Consider the following 23,052-nt stretch of genomic DNA (forward strand, 5'->3'; position numbering starts at 1 on the left):
ACGGAAACAGGGAGAAAAAAAATTCAAACCTAAGAAAGTATGAAATATTGTAAGGAGTCAGCCATTGACTCCTGAGAGCTTGTCTCATGTTGCAACAAAAACTTGTTTGCTTTCTCCCAAATCTCAGTTTCTCACACTATCATCACATCCCTTCATACCCGTAAACCTATTGAGGCAATCTTGAATTTATTCAATAACTCAGAATGCACAGTACTCTCAGGAAGACAACTGAAAAGATCAGAATATTTTAGATGAAGACATTTCACCTCACCTCAGTTGTAAATAAACAGCTCCTGAAGCTTAACCTGTGATTCCTCATTCTAACCTCTTTAATGTCATGTTGAGGTAGTGGGGTTGCCACTCAATCATACAACAACCCAGTTTAATGTTCTAGGAGACAAGTTCAAATATCATCATTTTCGTGAAGTGTGTTTAGTATGAGACCCAGGTTCAATTCCCACCTCAGGCGACTGTGTGGAGTTTGCACGTTCTCCCCATGTCTGCGTGGGTTTCCTCCGGGTGCTCCGGTTTCCACCCACAATCCAAAAAATGTGCGGATTAGGTGAATTGGCCATGCTAAATTGCCCGTAGTGTTAGGTGAAGGGGTAAGTGTAGGCGAATGGGTCTGGGTGGGTTGTGCTTCGGCGGGTCGGTGTGGACTTGTTAGGCCGCAGGACCTGTTTCCACACTGTAAGTAACCTAATCTAATAATGATAAGCTCGACTAATAGTGACCATAGATTGATAATTATCATACAAATTCATCTGGTTCACAAATGACCATTTGGGAATGAATATCCATGATCCTCTGTAATGACTGGTATGTCATTACAGATTCATAAAATTGTCCTTGAGTTTTCAATGCCCTGTGAAATGACCAAGCAAGACATTCAGTTGTACCTTAAGACCTGTGCTCCAGTACTAATCTGCCCCTAACCAAGCTTTTCTAGCACAGTTACAGTACTGCCATCCCCTGACAATGTGGAAAGTTGCATGGGTATAGCCTGATCACAAAAAGCACAACAAATCCAACTCACAAACAAAGCCCTATCAATATACTCTCAATCATCACCAAGGTGATGGAAGGTGTGGTGAACAGTTCTACCAAGTCACACTGACGAAACACTAACAGCCTCACTCCTGCTCAATTTGTCTTGAATTTGGACCTACTCAGCTCCGATCTCATTGCAGCCTTGGCTCAAACATTCACAAAACAGTTGAAAAGAAGAGGGGAAACTGATGGGGTCTGCCCTTGACATCAATCCTGCATTTTACTGAATGTGATATCACGCATTGGTGTCAAACCTACAGTCAAAGGGATTCAAAGTAAGCAATCTCTTCCACGAGTTGGAGTCATCATTAGCACAAAGGAAGATGGATAAATGGTTGTTGGAAGCCAGTCACCGCATTCCGAGGACTTAATTATTGAAGTTTCTCAGAGTAGATAATGTATAATAAACCTGTTGGGAGATGTTATTACACATCTCTGAGTAGGTGACACTTGAACTCAGGTGCCTTGCCTTCGAGGTATGGACACTAATCCCCTCGGCCTACAATCTTCAACTGCTTCATTGAAGAACTGTCCTCCATCATAAGGCCAGCGGTAGGAATGTTCTCTAATCATTGCATGATGTTCAGCAGCATTCACAGCATCTCAGATACAGCCTGTGTTCATTTGCAGCAAGACCTGAACAAAAATTCAGTTTTGGGTACACAGTACATAGAACAGTACACCACAGTATAGGCCCTTTGGACCTCGATGTTGTGCCGATCTTTTAGCCTACTCTGAGATCAAACACACCTACATTTTATGATCATCCAGATGCCTATCCAAGAGTCACTGAAGTCTCCATAATGTATCTGACTCTATGAACACTGCTGGCAGTGCATTCCACTTTCTGTGCAATGAACCAACCTCTGACATTGGGCTTTCATTTTGGCAGTGGGGCTGAGTGGGAGTGGTCAAACTGCACTCTGGGAAGGTGAGTGAACTGATATATTTGGGCAGTGGTGAAACCCTGAGACACTACACATGCAGTGTCTCTCACCCACCCTCCTCCTCTAACAGAAAATAAAAGACTCTGGTGGATGGTCAGGGAAGGGTTTTCTTTTTTTCTTTTATCATATGCTGGTAAGTACTGTGATTTATTTATTTTATTTAATTTCTCTATTATTTGATATTATAGTTGGGCTAAATTAAGCTCAATCATAAAAATGGCAGGAGATCCCAGACCTGTGTTGTACTCCTCTTGCTCTGGGACATGGCTGATATCCCTGACTCCTACAGCAAGTGTGTCCAGCTGCAGCTCTTGTGAGACCACATTGATGGCTCTGGAGGTGCTAAGGAGGTCATGGATAGCACATTTACTGAATTGGTCACACCGCAGATTAGGATTACTGAGGGCGAAAGAGAAAAGGCAGAGGAAGAGCAGGAAGGCAGTGCAGGTATACCCTGCAGTCATCACCCTCCAAAACAGGGATACCATTTTGGATACTGTTGGGGGAGATGGCTCACCAGGGAAAGGCAGCAGTAGCCAGGTTCACGGCAACATAGCTGGCTCTGTTGTAGAGAAGGGCAGGAAAATGAATGGATGAGCTATAGTCAGAGGGGCTTCAATTCTAAAGGGAGCAGGTAGGTGGTTCTGTGGTTGAAAACAAGACTCCTGAATGGTATGTTGCCTCCCAAGTCACGAGTCAGGGATGTCTCAGATTGGCTGCAGGACATTCTGAAGGGGGAGGGTGAACAGCCAGCTGTCATGTTGCATATAGGCACGAATGATATCGGTAATAAATGGATGAGGTCTTCCAAGCAGAAGTTAGGGAATTAGGAGCCAAGTTAAAAAATATGAGCTCAGAGGTAGTAATCTTAGGATTGCTACCAGTATCACATGCTAATCAGAGTCGAAATGGAAGAATGAATGAGTGGCTCGAGAGATGGTGCAGGAGAGAGGGATTCAAATCTTTGGGACATTGGGACCGGTTCTGGGGGAGGTGGGACGATTCCAAATAACAGTCTACACCTGGGCAATGTCCTTGGGGGTGCTTTTGCTAACGCTGTCGGGAAGGGCTTAAACTAATGTGACAGAGGGATGGGAACCAAATGAGGAGGTTAGTGGACAGGAAGGAGGTAGTAACTAAAGCCTGTAAGGAACTAGCTAATGAAGTCAGCAAGACTAAGAGGACGAATAAGCAGGGAGCAGATGATGAACACAAAGTGACAGGTGGTCTGAGGTGCACTTATTTTAATGCGAGCAATGCAGTAGATAAGGCAGATGTACTTGGGCTTGGATTAGTACCTGGGTGTTGGCTCAGATATTCTCAGAGCACATGTAAGTTACAAATTAAACACACTTTTTTGTAACAAAGCTGGTGAGAGATCAATAGTCTATAATCCAGAATATCAATCAAGATATCCCTGAATGTATTAAACATGTTATCTCTGATGTTTAATAAAAAGGCAGCATATTTATACCCTTATGTGCATAACAATTTTTTTTTCCCAGTTCCACAATATAATGCTTCTGACTTTAATGAAGTTCCCATAATTTGAATGAGGTGATTAATACATTTCTCAATGTCTCCTTGTAACCTCCAACAGCCCTCCACACTATCTATAACTCCATCAACCTTAGTGTCATCGGCAAACTGACTGAGCCACCCTTCCACTTCCTTATCCTAGTCATTTATAAAAATCATAATGAGAAGAGTTCCCAGAACAGGTCCGTACAGAACATCACAGGTGACATAGCTCCAGGCTGAAAACTTTCCACCTTCTACCACCCTCTGTCTTCTATGGGTCAGACAATTCTGAATCCAGACAAATTTCCCTGTGCCCCATACCTCCTTACTTTCTGAATGAGCCTATCATGTGGAACCTTATCCAATGCCTTGCAAAAATCTATGTACACTCCTCTACCTCCATGTACACCTCATTCACTGCTCTACCTTCATCTCTGTGTTTTCTCACATCCACAAATAATTCAATAAGACCTGCTCCTCGCAAAGCCATGGTGACTATCTCTAATCAAACTATGGCTTTCCAAGTAATCATAAATCTTGTCTCTCAGAATCCTCACCAATTTTTGCCCACGACAACACAAGACTGGCTGGTCTGTAATTCCCTGGATTATCCCTATTATGCCTTTCTTGACCAAGGGAAAAATGTTTGCAACCCTCCAATCATTTGACACTATTCCAATAAACAGTGGAGATCATCACCAAAGGCACAGCAATCTCTTCCCTTGCTTCCTGTAGTAACCTTGAGAATATCCTATCTGGCACAGGGGACTTATCTATCGATCCTCTTGTTTTTCAAAATGTTCAGCATCCTCCTTCGGCATACCAGTCTGTTTCATGCTGTCCTCACAAATGTCAGGTCCCACTCAATAGTGAATACTGAAGCAAAATATTAATTAATTACTTCCCCTACCTCCTCAAACTCCAGGCACATGTCCATTCCAATATCCCGGATTGGCCCTACCCTCACTCTGACCATCCCCTTGACCCTCACAGAAGTATGTAACGCCTTGGGATTTTCCTTAATCATACTCATAAAGCTTTTTCATGACTCCTTCTAGGTCTCCTAAGTCCATTATCCATTTCCTTCTTGGTTACCTTGTAACTCTGTCAAACCCTGTCTGATCCTTGCCTCCTCAACTTTAATTAAGCATCCTTCTTCCTCTGACGAGATGACTCACATCCCTTATCACCCGAGGTTCCTTCACCCTACTATCCCATCCCTGCCTCAGTGGGACAAACCTATCCAGCACTATCAGCAAGTGCTCCATAAACAAGCTCCACATTTCTGTCGTGCATTTTCATGAGTAAATCTGTTCCCAATTTAGGTGCCCCAATTCCTGCCTAATAGCATTGTAATTCCCCCTCCACCAATTAAATACTTTCCCATAGCGTCTGCTCCTATTTCTCTCCGTGGCTATAGTAAAGATCAGGGAGTTATGATCCCAATCACCGAAATGCTCTCCCACCCAGAGATCTGACACCCAGAAATCCAATATGGTCTCCCCTCCAGTTGGCCGATCTAAATTTTGAGTTCAGAATCCTTTCTGGACAAACCTGAAAAAAACTGCTCCATCCAAACTATTTGAATTAAGGAGGTTCCAATCAATGTTCGGGAAGTTAAATGGCAGTAACCCTGTTACTTCTGCACCATTCCCATCTGCTCCTCTCTGTCTCTGTTGCTATTGGGGGTCTGTAGAAAACTCCCAATAAAGTGACTGCTCTTTTCCTGTTTCTGACTTCCACCCTTACTGACCTTGGAGACAAACCCTCCACAATGACCTCCCTTTCTGCAGCTGTAATAATATCCCTCATAAGCAATACCACTCCTCCTTCTCATTTACCTCCCCTCTATTCCTCTTGAAACATCTGAATCCTGGAACAACTAACAACCATTGCTGTCCCTGTAATATCCAAGTCTCTGTAATGGCCACAACATCATAGTTCCAAGTACTGCTTCATGCTCTAAGTTCATCATCATTATTCCTGATACTTCAAACCATCACACTGACTGCAACTTTGCCCTAACAACTGTCCATCCCTCCTCACAGACTGTCTGCATGCTGTATCTGGCTGTTCACTGACTACCCCATCCTCAAATATGTAGCTCCAGTTCCTAACCCACTGCCAAACCAGATTAAACTCTCCCAAAGAGCTCCAGCAAACCTCCAGCCCTGGATATTGATGCACCCTCCAGTTCAGGTGCAATCCATCCTTGTTTTACAGATCCCACCTTCCCCAGAAAGTATCCCAATGATCCACATATCTGAAGCCATCCCTCCTACAGCAGCCCTGCAGCCTCGTGTTCATCTGCACTTACTCTCTGTTCCTAGCCTCATTAGCTCGTGACACCGGTAGCAATCCTGAGATTACTACTCTGCTCATAATGCCTTTTAGCTTCCAACCTAACTCACGATCTTCTTTTTTCAGGTCCCTATCCTCTTTCCTACCTACATCATTGACACCGATTTGTGCCACGACTTCTGGCTATTCACCAGTGCCCTTACGAATCCTGTAGATTCGATCTGCACCATCCCTGACCCTGGAATCTGGGAGGCAACATATTGTCTGAGAGTCTCGTTCACAACCACAGATACTCCTGTCTGTTCCTCTCACCATTGAATCTCCTATCACTATCGCTTTCCTCTTCTCTCCCTTCCCTTCTGAGCCACACAGCCAGGCTCAGTGTTAGAGACCTGGCCGCTGAGGTCGTTGCCTGGTAGGTCTCCCCCCCTTAAAAAAAACAGCATGCAAAACAGGAGATAAGTTATAGGTATTGTTCAATCATGTGCCAAGCAATAGCCATCTTTAACAAAAGAGAAACTAAGCTTAACTCCTTGATGTTTAATGACCTTCCTATCATTGGAATTCTCCACTATGAATATCCTGGGATTAACCCTGATAAGAACGTAGAACAGAGAACAGTACAGCACAGAACACGCTCTCGGGCTCTCCATCTTCTGCCGACTTTTTATCGTACTCGAAGATCAAACTAAAATCCAAACCCTTCATTGTACTATCTTCCATGTGCCTATCCAAGAGTCACTTATATGACCCTAATGTGTCTGACTCTCATTCCACGCATCCATCACTCTCTGTGTAAAGAACCTTCCATTGACATCTCTCTTTAATCTTCCTCCAATCACCTTAAAATTATGCCCCCTTGTGATCGTCACTTCCATCCTCGGAAAACGTCTCTGGCTATCCACTCTATCTATTCCTTTCATCATCTTGTACACATCCAAAAAGTCCCCTCTCAGCCTTCTTCACTCCATTGAGAAAAACCCGAGCTTTCTCAACTTTACTTGACAAAACAGATCCTCCAGTCCAGGCATCATCCTGGTAAATCTCCTCTATACGTTCAGGATTGGAAAATTGCTAATGTGACACTCATTTTTAAGAAGGTGGGGGGAGGCAGAAGACAAAAACAGTTCAAGTCGGTTAGCCTGACCTCAGTCATTGGGAGGATTTTAGAATCCATTACTAAGAATGAGATTGGGGAGGACTTGGAAGTACAAGGTAAAATAGGGCTGAGTCTGCACCGCTTGGTCAAAGGGAGGTCATGTATGACAAGTATGTTACAATTCTTGGAACAGGCAATAAGCAAGTTCAACAAAGGAGTACAAAGGCAGAATTTGCAGGGGAAACTCAGCAGACCTAGTAGCATGAAAGGAGGGAGAAACAGAGTGAACGCCTCAAGTCCAGTGAAGAAAGGTCACAACTCGGCCTTCTGTAGTGGTCCAGCAAACTCCCTTTTTTGAGGTGGAGATGTCAGTGTTGGGCTGGAGTAGACAAAGTTAGAAGTCACATGCCATCAGATTATAGTCCAACGCGTTTATTTAAAATCACAAACATCCAGAGTGATGCTCCTTTGTCAGGTGAAGTGACTTCTGACTTGGTCTTTTTTTCCTGCAAGCAACTTAGCTCATCCATCTCCCCACAGTGCTGCAAATCTCTTGAAATAATTATCCAATCCCCCACTGAAAGCCACAACTGAATCAATCACCAACACATTCTTAGGCAGTGTAGTCAAGATTGTAACAATACCATTCTTAAAAAAGTATCCCCCAAATTCACCTCTTATCTTCCATTTGTGAAAACAGTTGTGTTCTGACCACTGATCTGAGTTGTGAAGCACTCTGCTCAAACCTGCACTTAACTACTTACTTGTCATTCACTCTCCTTTTCTTGGAGTCAGCATGAATCACCAAACTCAAACATTCATCTATCTCCCTCTGTTGGACAATCACTGTGTCACTCACTCTTGTCTACCATGCCTTTATTTATTTCCTTTTATTCGGGTCCCAATGAATCACTGAACTCAAACATTCATCTGTCATTCATCTATCTTCCTATATTAGACATTTTTTGTATCACTTGGTCTCAGCTACAAGGCAGGTTGAAATAAGACCCTAAGATGTTGAAGTAGGGAGGCCATTCAGCCCCTTGAGTCCAGTTCACCATTCACTGTGATCATGGTTGATCCTATAATCCTCAACTCTACTTTCCTACCTTTTCCTTAAACCCCTTGATTTCTTTACTGATTAAAAATCTGGCCATCTCAGCCTTGGATACACATAGTGACTCAACCCTCTGTGGACAAGAATTTCACAGATTCACCATTCTCCCAGTACATGCTAAACTGCAGCAGAAGTAACCAATGGACATACTGAGCAGTTCCATACCAAGTGGATCAGATCAAGTCTGTAATCCTGCCACATCCAGTCCTGAATAATGGTGAACAATTAAGCAACTAAACTGCTCGATATGTTCAGAGGAGAAAGTTCAATGAATCTTCCAACCCTGAAGCCTGGAAGTCCAGTACAGCTGGGAAAAGACATGATTTTTACATTTTTTTCCCTGGAATATGGGTGTCACTGGCAAGACCAGCACACGTTGCCCCACGTCTACTTTCCTTTTAACTGAGTGACTTACTCAGGTATTTCAGACGTCGTTGAACGTCAAAAGTTTTGCTGTAACAGAAACAGAAATTGTTGGTGAAACTCAACAGGTCTGGCAGCATTTGTCGAAAGAAAGCAGTTAACATTTTGAGTCCAGTGACACTTAATCAGAACAAAAACAAACTGTTTCTGGAGAGATTTTCTTCTCTAAACAAATTCTGTGAACTGGATGGCTTTTCACAAAAATCAACAAACGTTTCACAGTCACAAAGACTGAGACTTGCTTTCGATTCCACATTTTATCAATTAAATTTACATTTGACCAGCGGCCATAGTGGGACATGAGCCGCTGTCCCCAGGACATTAAGGTCTGCCAAAAACCTCGCTCCAGTTGAAAGAGCTAACTTTGACCGAGTCTTGCAGACTGGCACATTCCAAGTTTGGGACCACATGCTGAGGGATGCACTAAAGCCAAAGTGAAATGGGTAAAGACCAATTACCTAAGGTATTTCCATCAAAATATAACAAGTGTCTGTTAAAATTCATGATATCATTATAACCGGAGTGGCTTCCATGATTCAGAATTGCATTTTTGTTGCAAAGGGTTTGAAGCTTTAATGAGGAAACTGAAAAATCCCACAAAAATCCGTGTGGACATGTTTGTACTTTTGTATTTTCCAATAATTTATGAATAAAGTATATTCTGAAATTTAAAAATAAGTAAACCTGGGCTGGTGGATTACTCATCAAGTTATTTAATCACCACTCTCCACCATCTTCTCCCTCACATTTTCGAGCCATTTTCTTCCACCATGATCAAGCAAATAATCCATCTCAATCTCATCTGATGCTCACAGAATTCCTCTCACCATATTTCAGCCACTTCAAACCATTTCCCAGAGTATGAAGAAATTACTGAATGTACGGGTTACAATGATAATGATGGGGTCTGATAATATTCCACTTGTGATACTGGAGACTCTCATTCTCGTGGTGCCCTGAGCCATGCTGTTCCAGTGCAACCACAAAACAAGCATCTGTCTGACACAGTTTCCTTGAAAGGGTTTTTCTTTCTCTTCCCAAGGAATGCTGACCATTTGAAAGAACAGGACCTGGTGGGGGTGATAGTTTTTTTTTGGACATCCATTCAGAGTGGCCATTCCAATAAAGTTGATTTTAAACAAGTTGTGCCTGAACACCTGTCGATCCATTTTCAAGAAGGCCACATGCATTTTTCCATTGGTTCTCCCACTGAATCCAGAGATTGGAAGCATTGCTGACGGAATTTCCGTTGCATTCTTCTGTATCACTGATACACAGTACAGCACAGTACTGGAACACGTGAGTGTGGTGATGACAACTGCGCAATATGTCATGGCTTTCATTCACTTGTCAAAGTCCTGCTGTGAAACATTTGTTGCCTTACTTGGTGGAAGGCTGAACTGGTCAGATTTGTTCTCCTCATTGATGGCAGCCTTTTTGAGATAGGGAGCTGCCAAGGTATGGGAGTTCAGAGTTCAGTAACATAGTTCAGTCTCTCCTTCAATTTATGTCGGGGTGATCAGTTGTAGGTTGATCGCAGTTTTATTTTGACACTATTCAAGAACAGGGTTATTGTTGTAGTTTTCTAAAGAGGGGACTTAGAGAAAACTTTGTTGTAAGTCACTTGTCATTGATTTTGGATTAGTGGTGCTGGAAATGCACAGCAGTTCAGGCAGCATCCGAGGAGCAGTAAAATCGACGATTCAGGCAAAAGCCCTTCATCAGGAATACAGACAGAGTGTCTGAAGGGTGGAGGATGCTGCCTGAACTGCTGTGCTTTTCCAGCACCTCTAATCCAGAATCTGGTTTCCAGCATCTGCATTGTTTTTACTGATCATTGATCCTCAATGGGTGTAGTTTCAAAAAAAAATTACTTATACACAACAGTGGCCAAACCCCATGAAACTATCTTGACAGATGAACAAATCCACATGGCAGTAGCAGCTATGTCTCTCCATTGGTGAATTAGGATTCAACTCACCCTCCTTTTTAAGTTTAATCACCAAAGTGAGTGGAATAGTTCAACACAAATTCATGGCTATCAGGCTACTGTGTAAAGCTGAAGCATTAGGTGTGTGGTCAGGTACACAAGTTCCAAAAATCATCCATTATTTACAGAATGATCTCTAAACATCGCAATTTAATCCAACCACTGAGCTCAGACATACCTGGAAGGGCAAGTCAGGGTGACACTGTGGAATGATTCCTCACCACAAACGAGTCACCACAGTACCAACCAATTAATTCATCATACTCCTTTCATGGGGCAATGAGTGTTCAATGAAACAACAGACATAATATACTGTAACCACAATCGAGCACATCAACAGCTCAAGCCACAGGACCTTCTTCCATCAGACTGAAGTGATGCTGGACTAAGGTTGCCTCCTGAGTGATGAAGTAACCCTCTTCATGATCACATGTCTCACCACCATGACTAGATGGGGCTGTTAAAAATGCTCTCCACATTATCTGCTTCAATTGTCCAGGCCAGTTTACCCTGAGTAATTGTAGTGTTCAGACAATTACTGTAAAGAAGACAAGCTCATCCTTTCGAACATCAACATAGAGAACGTCAAAAATCTCATGACTATTCCAGAGCAGGAAGATCAGAGAAACAAAGAAAACGGAGAGGTGATACAGTGTTTTAGGAAGATAGGAACAGGAGGAGGCCATTCAGCCCCTTGAACATGTTCAGTGTTTCAATAACCTAATCTGTGGCCTAACTCCATTTGACTGTCTTGAGCCTATATCCCTTGTAACTCTTGCTAAATAAAAATTAGTCCACCTCACATTTAAATTTTACAATGGACTTTGCATTCAACGATGTTTGAGGAAGGAAGATCCAAAGCTCCACTACCATTTGCAAGCAGAAGTGCTTTGTAATATCTCTCCTGAATGGCCTGAATTTAATTTTTAGACAATGCACCCTGTTCTAGAATCTTATCCGGTGGAAATAGATTTTCTTTATCAACCCTGTCTTTCCCTGTTAATATCCTGAAGGCCTTGAATAGTCACCCCTTAACCTTCCAAATTCTAGACTATAAAGAATAGTTTGTCTCATCTCTCCTCATAACTTAACCCCTGAGGTCTAGGTATCATCATTGGAAACCGGTGCTGAACTCCCTCCAGGGCTAAACATCTTTCCTTAAGTGTGATGCCCAGAACTTGAAGTGGGGTCAAATTAGGGTTTTGTATAACTTTAGCACAGCATGCATCTCTGTACTCCAGCCCTTTAAACATGAAGGCCAACATTCCATTAGCCTTCTTGAATACGTTCTGTACCTGTTCGTGGCATTTCAAAGAGCTATGCACCTGAACCTCAAATCTCTTTAGACCTCCACTGTACCTAACTTGGAACCTTCTAAAAAATACCCTGATGTACCTTCCTTCAGTCCGAAATGGATAATGTCACACTTACTTCAAATCCATCTGCCCCTTCATTAAACCTATCAATAAGCTGTTGCAATTCTACGCTGTCATGAACACCGTCTACAATGCTGCTCAATTTTGTGTCATCAGCAGGTTTGGATAGTTGACATTTTCTGCTATTATTCAAGTTGCTAATGAATATTGTGAATAATTGAGACCCCAACACAGATCACAGTAGGACAACACTCGTCATGTCATACTAATTTGAGTACTTACCCATTACTCTCTGTTTCTTGTCACTCAACCGATTTCCAATGCAAATCATTAATTTGTCCTCAATGCTGTTGGCTTCCAGTAATAGTCTCTTCAGTGGGACTTCTGATAAAGTCTTCTGAAGATCCATCGAAACAGCATGCATTGACTCACCCTTCTCCACCAGCTTTCAAAAACTCTCTGACCAACCTTCATTAGTCCACGCTGACTCTCTCTGATTAACCAAACTTTTTCAAGGTGATCAGTTTCACTATCTTTGACTGTAAACTCCAACAATTTTTGCATCATAGATGTTCGGACAACTGGTCTTAAAACCCTAGTTTCCCTCTGCCACCATTCTGAAACAGCAGGGTGACATGAGCAAATTTCTAATCCAGAGGTCCAACTCCTGAATCTAAGTAACTGTGAGAAAATATGGTTATGGCAATAGCAACGTGTTCTCCTACCTGCTTTAAAACTGTGGAAGAAAGTGGCATGGAGAGTCCATGACACCATGAGTCTGCATGATCCATGCAACTAGGGATTTTTTTTTTGCTGAATGAGACATAGGGAGAAGTGCATCCAGAAAAAGAAATTTGCATGCATTTTGGTTTTGTCTTGTCAATTTGAACACTTTGCATGTTGTACAACATTTGATGTTGATGCCACTTTCACTGGTACAGAATGCTTCAGAAAGCATGGCAGAGAAAATCCTGCTGAATGGAATGACAGCCAACTCACAGCTCTGCTTCATTCGCTTTGTGAATTGGAAGGTGTCAGAGGTTGGTCTACCAATCAGGACATGAGCATATATGGCATCACAGAATTACCTCACCACAATGGTGACAGCTTTAATCAGATTAACAATATTGATGACAAGATGCTGTCATGCTCTTACGACCTCTCCAGAAGCTGCTGAGAAGCTAAAGGCCAACTGTACCATGACTTTTTCTGGTATTACATTCACTCGTTGGTAGAAGGTTCTGTTTAAGATGTAGTTCTGGATTAGTGGTGCTGGAAGAGCACAGCAGTCCAGGCAACATCCAAGGAACAGCAAAATTGATGTTTCGGGCAAAAGCCCTTCCACCCCTCACAATTCCTCATGCATCTTAAGATGTAGTGTCAAATTACTTAGCAGGACACTTGCAAATACTTTCTCAACATTGCACAATCCTGCAATGGTTGCTACTAACTCAACAACTTTGCTTCTTTTTGTAAAAATGAGAAACTGTTGCATCTTCAAATTCAACAGGAATGGTTTCCTGGTTCCACACTATCTGGAACAATTCAGTTGTATTGTTAGTGAGTAGAGAGATTGCTCTCTTCTATATTTTCCCGAGTTTTGATTCTGATAATAGTGCTTCACCACTTGACAGGAATATGGCTGCTTTGATGGTCTCAGCTTTCTTGGCCATGGGAATTCTGTGACAAGTTACTCACTTCCTGACTCCCTAGATCCTGACCACTATCTTCTAGGCAGAAGTCAGGAATATGATAGAACACTCTTCAATCACATGCTAAATGCAGCTCACCAACACTCAAAATGATTCACACAATCCAAGAGTTTACAATCCATTTGATTGACATCCCAGTCAGTTCCTTAAATAACGATACAAAGCAGCAGCAATGTGTCCTGTTTATAAAATTCACTGCAATACCTTGTCAAGGAGGCTTCTGCAGCACTTCCCAAACCTGCAAAAGCTACCACCTAGACAAAGGGCAGCAGGTTCCCATGTACACAATCACCTGCATATCCCCATCCAAGGAGCACATCACTGACTGGGAACTATATCACCAGTCCCTTCAGTGTCGCTAGGTCGATAACCTGGAACTCCTACCTGATCTATAATGTGAGTGGAGCTTCACTAAATGAACAGCAGCAACTTGATCATTTGACTATGATCAAGTGTGATACCCATCTGATCTGAGTTGAATCCTCTTTATTTTATTTTGAACATACCCCCACCTCCCTGGGTCTTCAACCTAATGCTTCAAAACCATTTGAGTTCTCCTCTGATTGGTGAATGTTACCTCTAGTTCACACCTCATGCAAATAAAGAAATGACTTAAAAATCCAGAATGACCAGAAATAACCTAAATCCCAAGCCAAGGGGTTCACATCTCTGTGGTGGTAACTGTGAAGAAGACAGAATTCATGCCACTGAACTGAAGCTTCCTTATTCAAATGCAATCAATTTCAATCTGCAAAAACCCTCTACCTACAGGGATTTCTCAACACAGAAACTTAAACACTATGTTCAAAAACATCTAAGGATAGCTGGAATGTCTGAAAGCATTCAAGGACCAGGGTAATAGGTCATTAGTTTCAATCTTTACTGTGGAACCACTATATTCACTGACATTGCAACAAAACCACATTGTGACCACTCATCTGTCCAACACGATATCCCTCATGTCAATGTCAAAAGACTGCAGGTTGGCAAACATGGTGCCACTATTTAAGAAAGGTGGAAAAGCCAGGGAACTATAGACTGGTGAACTTGACACCAGTGGTGGGAAAATTGGAGGAAATCCTGAGGGACAGAATTTACATGTATTTGGAAAGGCAAGACATGATTCGGGATAGTCAGCAAGGTTTTGTGCATGGAAAATCATGTCTCACAAACTTGATTGAGTTTTTTGAAGAAGTAGCAAAGAGGATTGATGAGGGCAGAGCAGTAGACGTGATCGATATGGACTTCAGTAAGCCATTCAACAAGGTCCCTCATGGGAGACTGGTTAGCAAGGTTCGATCTCATGGAATACTGGAAGAACTAGCCATTTGGGTACAGAACTGACTCGAAGATAGAAGACAGAGGATGGTGGTGGAGGATTGCTTTTCAGACTGGAGACCTGTGACCAGTGGTGTGCGCAATGATTAGTACTGGGTCCACTGCTTTTCGTCATTGATGTAAATGATGTGAGTGTGAACACAGGAAGCATAGATACTAAATTTGCAGATGACGCCAAAGTTGAAGGTGTAGTGGACAGCGACGAAGGCCACCTCAGAGTACAATGGAATCTTGATCAGATGGGCCAATGGGCTGACGAGTGGCAGATGAAATTTAATTTAGATAAATGTGAGGTGCTGCATTTTGGAAAAGCAAATCAGAACAGGATTTACACCCTTAATGGTAAAGTTCTGGGGAGTGTTGCTGAAAAAGGAGACCTTGGAGTGCAGGTTCATAGTTCTTTAAAAGCAGAGCCACAGGTAGATAGGATAGCGAAGAAAGCATGTGGTATGATTTCCTTTATTGGTCAGAGTATTGAGCGTCAGAGCTGGGAGGTCGTGTTGCGGTTGCACGGACAATGGTTAGGCCACTTTTGGAATATTGGGTGCAATTCTGGTCTCCTTCCTATCAGAAGCATGTCGTGAAACTTGAAAGGGTTCAGAAAAACTTTACAAGATGTTGCCAGGATTGGACGATTTGAGCTATAGGGAGAGGCTGAATTGGCTGGGTTTGTTTTCCTTGGAGCTTCGGAGGCTGAGGGGTGACCTCATCGAGGTTAATAAAATCATGAGGGGCATGGATAGGAAAAACTGACAAGACCTTTTCCCTGGGTTGAGGGAATCCAGAACTAGAGGGCATAGATTGAGGGTGAGAGGGGAAAGGTATAAAAGGGACCTAACGGGAAAGTTTTTCACACAGAGGGTGGAACATGTATGGAACGAGCTGCAAGAAAAGCAGTGGAGGCTGGGACAATTACAGCATTTAAAAGGCATTGAGATGGGGAAATGAATAGGAAGGGTTTGGAGGGATATGGGACAAGTGCTGGCAAATGGGATGAGATTAAGTTCGGATATCTGGTCGTCATGGACGAGTTGGAACGAAGTGTCTGTCTCCATGCTGTACATCTCTATGACTCTGAGATTTTTTACCAAGTGCATTGAGGTGATTGGAACCAGCACTGAGGTCAATGAACTGTTCAGGATATGGAGCAGCAGGCAACACACCAAATAGACCTTGAGAATGAATGCTGGAGAATCCATCCGTCGTACATATATCCCTCCAGCTTTACTACTGCAAGAGGTTAGGGCTTCCAGGTCTAAAATTGTAAACTCAGGCTACTTGTTGCACACATATATTTGGGCACTTGTTGGTCAGCAGTAAAGCAAAGGGAGGTTGCGGTGTTCTGGTAACACCACTGGATTAGTATTCCAGAATCCCACACTAATGTCCTGGATCAAATGCAGTAAATACTGAAGAAACTCAGCAGGTCTGGCAGCATCTGGGGAGACAGAAACAAAGTTAACCTTTCAAGTCCATATGGATCACTTTGTTTCCTAATGTACTGAACTGTTCACCTCAAGGATTAAACAGTCGCATTACACAAACTAGTAAACAATCTCCAGGGAACCATGCAGCGCTCACAGAACAAATGGAAAATGAAACTAAAACTACGTAGACATACAGATCAAATTTAAAATGACTCATCACTCATACACTTTAGAACCCAAGGTCTGAAACGACAATAGATTATAAACTTCATAAGTTATATATGGTCACAGTAGGCACTAACTTTGTGTGCTGGACGATCTGGTGGGATCGATGGTTACCTGGGCACCACATACACAGTGTTGACAAAAATTGGGAGAAGATGCCAAACGCCACGACGTCGTCAGCCAGAGGTCCTGCAGATAGTGCCCCTAAGGGGTCATTCCCTCCAGCTCTTTGGAGTTTTCCTTTTAGTTTTGACCAGGAATGACGATGTCATGCCCCACCCCACCCCCAAATTCATTCCCCTGTGTTTTTTTTTACCCCCCCTTGTCCCTGTGTGGTATGGGTGAGTGACCTCCCTCTGAGCCCTCCCTCCCTCCACAGACTGACTGCAGGAGACTGAAAGATCGCGCAGCGTCACCCTCAGCCCGCGCGAGCTCGGGCCTTTTCAAACCGCCAACGGCCGGAGCGCGAGCAGAAACGCGAGGCTGTGATTGGCGGGGCCGCGCCCCTTTTTGGGTTGGGCGGGGCGAAACTGGCCGCGAGGAGCCGGGTTTAAATCCCACCGGCGAGAGCACGAGCAAAAAAGCGATTCTGTGATTGGCGGACCCTCCACCGCCCTCGCGAGAGGGGCGTCCGCGTGGCACGGGAGATTGGGGGTTTAAATCCCAACGGCCAGAAAAGCGATTCTGTGATTGGCGGACCCTCCTCCGGGGGCAGGGGCTGCCGCGTGGCGCGGGAGATCGGGGGTTTAAATCCCAACGGCCAGAGCGCGGGCGGAAAAGCGAGGCTGTGATTGGCGGGTCCAGGAGGAGGATGTGGCGCCGCCTATCCTCCAAGAGGGTACACAGCGTGGAGGACGGAAAGGTTGGAGGACGAAATAGAAGCAGCAGCTGCGAAGAGAAATGATGAAAATGCAGATGAAGAAATGCACAAGTTGGTCTCATCGAGTGAACTCAATAACCCCCAAAGCCATGGATTGTAGTTCAGTCCAGTTTAAAATCCTGGATTCATTTGGGGGGAGAGCAAAGAAGGGAAGTATTTTCTTATTCTTCCAATCAATGATGTCAACGAATTACGATTTTTGAGAGAGACTGGAACTAATCAGTCACCAATGCTGGATGGTGATGATGCAAGTGGATTTCCAGAGGAATCAGTGAAAGGAAAATATAAATTGGAGGGATACACTGGTCCTATTATGGAGAGCTGGATTGAAGAATGACTGAGCAAATGTTGAGACGTTGGAATTGGAATAGTGTACCAACAGTGAAGAGGAGGAATTGATTTTATCCTCGTCTACGACCTGTCTGGTTCAAAGATATTGGTCTCATTGAGGATGGTGCAGTAACCAGAAAAAGTAACAGCGACTGAGATGCTACAGGAGGAACATTCTGTGCTTTCTGACTGTGTTGTGATTAGATCTCAGTCTCTCAGATTTAGAGAGGAAGAGGAGTCAATGAAATGGGAGATGTCATGGAAATGATGTTCCAAGTTGCAATTACACACTGGTGTGAGTTCATTTTACTTTGTAAGATGGAATTGCAGAATTGCAGAAGTAACATTAATTTACCTATATCCCACAATTTCCCCCTTTTCTTTAATTACCATTTGTTATCTTCTGCATTTTTCTTTTCGGGGCACCTGTTTCATCAAGGCTGTTTCAATCAGTCTTTGGGTGAGCCCTCGTATACAGGGTATGATCATTTTTATTAATTGTTACCCACCAAAAGAGAGCTGACTGAAAGCCTGCTGCAATCTGGTTACAAGCCTTGAATTCATCAGGTACCCCCCAGGGACTCCTACAGAATCGAGATAAATCCTGTCATCGAAAGAAGTGTCTAACAGTAATCTCTTACCCCTTCCCTTTTTCCCTCCTATCTTTTCCTTCTCAAATGCCAGGGTAAATGGAATTGCCAATTGTACAATTGCACATACCCCTCTCCAATCCGGAGGGAGGGTGGGTCTCTATATTTTGCCTCCACAGTCCAACCACAGATCCGCTCGGGGAACATTTAGTGCTGAGTAGTTCCCTCCCTTCTCCATTTCAGTTACATTTTTAATTTCTGTACATAATTTCAGTTCCCCAAATCTTTCGACTGACTTGTACCTCATCTACACACACGATGTGTGATTTCCAACTGTGGCAGAAAACAGGGGGGGGAACTTTTACATCTTTCTTCTCCAAGGGAGGGAACATCAGAGATAGGGAGGTACAATTTCTATCATTCCATGCAGTCTCATCCTGGTACAGGGCTATCATACATTTCATGCCCTTCCTGTCTCGCTTCCACCCGAGCGGAAAGGGAACCACCTGGGCCACTGGCCGACCGGAGGCACATGCATAGCAATTGCTTTTGTTTAGACTTTTCACAGTATACTTTACCCATTCAACCCAGGCATTTGAATTCCCGTACCCAGTTTCTATTTCAATGGTCTGTTTCAAGTCCTTTACCTCTATAAATTTTACTACTTTAGGATCAGCGGGAGGGGTGAAAGATGGTATCTTATAACCTAGTAGTACTACCCGTTTTCCCTGTCCTACACTAATTCGAAAACAATAGCCCAAGAAATCCTTCCCATTTACTTTCATTTCTATCCCAAACATTTCATTTCATTGTATCTCATAGGTGCCCCCCCCCCCCCCCCACCAGGATTGTTTCATGCCATGTGGTTTTCCTTATCGTTAGGTATATTGGGTTACACTTTTTATCAGGACAATCACGAGCTGGTCGGAAGGGGGCCTGGTGTACTGTGACGAGACCATTGTACTAAGTACCATCCCCAAGGCTATCCCCATAGGACTTAAGATGTATCTCAGAGCTGCGGTACTGTCTCTGATTATCTACATCCCCACAATTTACTAAACTGCATACATCAGCGTCTATTACTTGTGGATTATTAGACTTGGGGACCGTTAATAATACATATGAAAATGATATTTGACAAAATCCCAATACTAAAAGGGCTAGCATCATATCTCTAGCAGCATTCCCAGTATTCTAACCATCGTGCTGAATATACAATCTTACAGAAATAATCCCGCGCTCGCGTCGCCACTGTATAATCAGTTACTCAAAGTCTCTTTAGCCTGAGTTTCAGCGAATCTTGCGTTGATTCGGCTGTCCAGACTTCTTCCTCAACTGGAGGGTCCACTGGCCCTTTGATCCAAGTGTAGTGAGTCCAGCCTTTCTCTGCTGTCCTTATCGCTATTTCAGGGGTCAAAAGAGCCTGGTACGGCCCTTCCCAGTCCGGCTGCAATTTAGTCTCTGTCCATGATTTTACTAAGATTCAATCGCCCGGCCGGATGGGATGAATGGTGCATTCAAGGGCTGGAGTCTGTGCCAATAAACCCTGTTTCCTGAGGAAAAACAAAGAGGCGGACAAGCCCAGTATGTACTTCTTTAAAAACAAATCTTTAGTTTCGGGACTTGGCAATTCTCCATTCGTTCCCAAGTAAGGTAATCCAAATAAGATTTCATAGGGGGATAGTCTCAAATCTTTCCTTGGGGCTGTTCGTACTCGCAAAGGGGCTATAGGTAAACATTTGATCCAAGGGAGTCTGGTTCCTATTATCAATTTAGAGAGCTGTCGTTTGAGTGTTTGGTTCATTCTCTCAACCCTTCCCGATGATGGCGGGTGCCATTGAGTATGGAACTCCCAGGAAATTCCCAACCCTTTCATTACCCCCCGTAACACTTTAGAGGTAAAGTGAGTTCCTTGGTCGGAATCAATATGGTTCACAAGCCCATATCGGGGAATTATGTGCTCCAATATTGTTTTAGACACTCCACTCACAGTGGCAGTAGCTAGGGGGTATGCCTCAACCCAACCAGATAAATGATCTACTATGACTAGCATATATTTTAGTCTCCCTACCCTGGGGAGTTCAGTATAATCTACTTGTATACTCTGGAAAGGTCTCAGTTCTGGGTCTCTTCCTCCCGGGGTCTGTTTTCTCAAGACTTTCTTATTTACCTTTCTGCATATGACACATCCCTCACATATTTGTTTAGCAATTGTATATATTCCTTTACATCCATATTCCCTAAGAACCAAATCACACATTGCTTGTACTCCCCAATGACTGCCGTGGTGTAGGACAGCCATAATCTCTCGCATCATCATTTTGTTTAACATTCTCCTTCCATCAGGTAACATCCAATGCCCGTCTGCTGTTTTTACAGCCCCTAAATCTCTCAATTCTTTTTCTTCGCTTTCAGTAAATATAGGAGCTTCCCGAGGACCTGGGACAGTAGGTATTAGGGAATTAATCACCACTTCTTGTGGGTTCAGGGCTGCTTCCTTAGCCACTTCATCGGCGAATCTATTTCCCCTAACCTCTGGTTCATTTCCTTTCTGATGACCATTTACATGCACGACTGCTATTTCTCGGGGAAGTAATAGGGACTCCAAGACTCGTTTAATCAATTCTTCATGTACTAATTCCTTCCCCCACCTCTGGGTCAATACTCCCAAAACCGCTCCCTTATCCACGGTAGCAAAGAGGTGGAAAGGTTTATCTAGGGAAGGTAAGGCTAACACGGGGTCATGGATCAGATCTCTTTTGCCTCATCATCCTAACTTAGACATTTTGGTTCCCCCTCTAATAGTTTGAGATATAATTTCTTAGTCTTCTGTCCATAGGAATCAATCCACAATCTGCAATAACCCGTGATACCCAAAAACTTGTGTAACTCCCGTTTAGTGCTGGGCAGCGGCATTCCCACTATTCCCTCTATCCGTTCCGGGCTTATCTTTCACTTTCCCTCACTAACTAAATGTCCCAAGTACTTCACTTCTCGCTCCACATATTGTGGTTTGTTTTTAGATACCCTCAGTCCCTGCTGGCCCAGGAAATACAATAATTTGTTAGTGACTTCTACTACTCTTTCTCTTCTTTTTCCTGATACTAAGAGGTCGTCTACATCCTGCAACAGGGTAGTCCCCTTGGGGCTGCTAAATTTCTCCAATATTTGTTCCAACATCTGTCCAAATAAATTCGGGGATTCCATAAACCCCTGGGGAAGCACAGTACATCGGTATTGCTGTTGCTGTCCTGTCTTCGGGTCTTCCCACTCAAAGGCAAACAAATTCCTACCGTCCTCTGCCAAGGGACAAGCCCAAAAGGCATCCTTTAAATCTATCACACTAAACCATTTGTGGTCATGAGGGATCTCACTTAATAAGGTATAGGGGTTTGGCACCCTGGGTGCCTGATCTGTACTATTCGATTTAATGTTCTCAAATCCTGCCCCAATCGATAAGTTCCATCGGATTTCCGCACTGGTAGAATTGGGGTATTATAAGGAGACATACATGGCTCCAACAGTCCATCTCTAATCAATCCCTCAATTACTGGCTGCAGTCCTTGTTTACCTTCTATGGAAATGGGATATTGTCACTCACAGACAACGTCCCCTTTCCTTTTTTTAAAAAATTTACTTCAAGGGGAGGGATCTGTAGTTTTCCACAATTCCCTTCCCTAGCCCATACAATAGGGTCTATCTCTCTCTCCACATCCTCTGTCAACATTGCCTTTTGTACAACTAATTCTTTTTCCTGAATTCCAATCCCCAGTCCTAAGAGGATAATTAAATCTCTCCCTAATAAGTTACTTCCTATATCAGGGATATACAACAGTTCCCCTGTGACCCTATCCTTAGGACCTTCTGTCATCATAGGTTCAAATACTGGAACAGTAAATCCTTCCCCTTTTTACCCCCGAAACAGTAACTGACCGTGTTGACATTCCTACTTTCTTTGGTTTAAAATTCAGCGATGACTGTGCTGCCCCCGTATCTACTAGGAAGACTACCTCTTCCCTACAGGGTCCCACCTTCAGGTTTATCAAGGGTTCCTGGTGGGTCCCCAGGGGCAGGAACCCCTGACACCCCTATACTTCATCAAAATTCATAAGTGGAATTGCCCTCTCTTCCCTTTTCAGAGCAGGACACTCCCGCTTAAAGTGCCCTATCTTTCCACAATAATAGCATCCTGCCTGTGGAGACCTCCAGCTCTGCCCCTGTCGCTCGAACCCTCTATCAAACGCTCCCCCTTGTCCTCTCTGTCCTACATGCTGCCACCCGCCCCTCCGGTTGGTCACTATTGGTTCTACTCTTTTCTTAACTACCTCATCAACCGCAGCTACCATCATTTTCACCTTCTGTTTCTGTCTCTCATCCTCTCTCTTTACAAACACTTTCTGTGCCTCTCTTAACAATTCATCTAATGGCTTTTCACTCCACCCTTCTATTTGCTGTATCTTTCTCTGTATGTCTGGCCATTCCTTTGTCACAAAAATGTACTTTCAAAAGACCCTGTGCCACTGGGTTCTCAGGGTTCATTCCAGAATATTTCCACATTGAGTCTCTTAATCTCTGCAAAAAAAAGCTGAAGGAGTCTCATCTTTCTCCTGTCTAACTTCAAAGACTTTAGTCAAATTCTGTGACTTCGGAACTGCCTCTCTTATACCTTTTAGAATCAGGTCTTTCAATTCCCTCATTTCTTCTCTATGCTCCGGATTTTGGTTTT

The sequence above is a fragment of the Chiloscyllium punctatum genome, chromosome 36, assembly GCF_047496795.1.
Source record: "Chiloscyllium punctatum isolate Juve2018m chromosome 36, sChiPun1.3, whole genome shotgun sequence".
Taxonomy (NCBI): Eukaryota; Metazoa; Chordata; class Chondrichthyes; order Orectolobiformes; family Hemiscylliidae; genus Chiloscyllium; species Chiloscyllium punctatum.